We start from the raw sequence: 1,615 nt of genomic DNA on the forward strand, positions 1-1,615 counted from the left end.
AAAAGGATTGCCCCCTAATACACCACCTAGATCCGTCTTTGGTTGGAGGCTTAGTCGAGTGGCATATTATATGCTCCTTTAACAACTACACTTAGATTAAAGTCCTACGGAAAGAAAAATAACCCAAAAAATAAACCTATGTAGTGTGTGTGAGTGTATTATGCATGATAATATCTAGGATTAAAAATCGTCTAATCCACCTGACAAAAAAAAATATTTAAACAAAAAAATCTAATGTGATATGATTTTTCTCAAATATTAGAAATTCAAAAACTAGCTAATTTCATGCTATATTAGAGGGAGTTTCTACTCTTCCAAGTATGATATAAATTTTAACTAGTCTCTATTTCATTAATTCCTTTTAATTTGAGTATCGAAATGTCATGGTAAGTACCATCTATTTTGTTGAAATTTGGCTCAGTCATCAACTCCATCGTCAAGCTGTCGGTACCATCTACTACACAACCAAGTAGCTCAGGATTCATGAACAGGCCAGGTCATACTCAACTTAAAAATAAGATATAAGTTAAGTCGTCGACCCATCGTCAAGCTATCGGTGCCATCTACTACACAACAAAGTAACTCGTGATTCATGAATAGATCAGGTCATACTCAACTTAAAAATAAGATATAAATTAAGTTCATAAGCGAGTTTAAATTTGATTTGACTTCAAGACGTATGTATAAAAATTAAGATAAAATTAATAATTGAATATTAGTTCTCAAAAATATTTAAATTAGGTATTTTAGTCTTTAAAAAAAATTTTATTCTTTGAAAATCTTTGAAAAATACTCTTATGGGACATATTAATCACTAAGCTACTTTGAGTCAATTTTTTAATATGCATATTAACCAAATAAATTTTTAAAAAATTTTATTATTAGACAATTAGACTTCTAAAGTGATCTAATTATTCATACTCAGTTTCTGAAATTAAGAATCGATTTTTCATATTTAACAAGTGTAATTATCCGTGTCATGTACATGATAAGATTAAAATTATAATTTAAAATTTTTTTAAAATTAATTTGAATATTTATTATTAATAATTTGTTATAAATTAAAATTTATACCAATTATATTGTGTTTTGAGTCCGAGCAGGAGTTTGGATCCGCTTTTGAGATTTGGATTAGTTAAACTTGAGCTTTATAATTGAGGTGTGAACCGAAATTTTTGGATCTTAAACTTTTGTTTCAACTTACGTCTATCCCTCTTAAGTGATAAAATTACGTGAGAGCTAGACCAAAAAAATAGAGACTTTTGAGAGCAATATGTATCTTCAAAGGCATATGGATAGACATGTTCAGATGTAATTAATTTCGGTCAATTACATTAAATATGCCATCAAAGGCATATGGATAGACATAGACATGATCAAATGTAATTAATCTAGTGAGTTATAAATATGCCATCATAGGCATATGACTTACTATATATATACACAGACATACATAAGGTGTTTCATGTAGCTAAGTGCGCAAACCGGAAAACTGAATACTCATAAGATGAAGGCTTTTACTTATGTTCTCATCATTCTCTTTATTTTTTCCATTGGAATCGGTATATTTTAGTTATTCGTTAACGAGATTTAATTATTTGTATCTTATGTGCGT

This window comes from Arachis ipaensis, chromosome B04 (genome assembly GCF_000816755.2).
Source record: "Arachis ipaensis cultivar K30076 chromosome B04, Araip1.1, whole genome shotgun sequence".
NCBI classification, from domain to species: domain Eukaryota; kingdom Viridiplantae; phylum Streptophyta; class Magnoliopsida; order Fabales; family Fabaceae; genus Arachis; species Arachis ipaensis.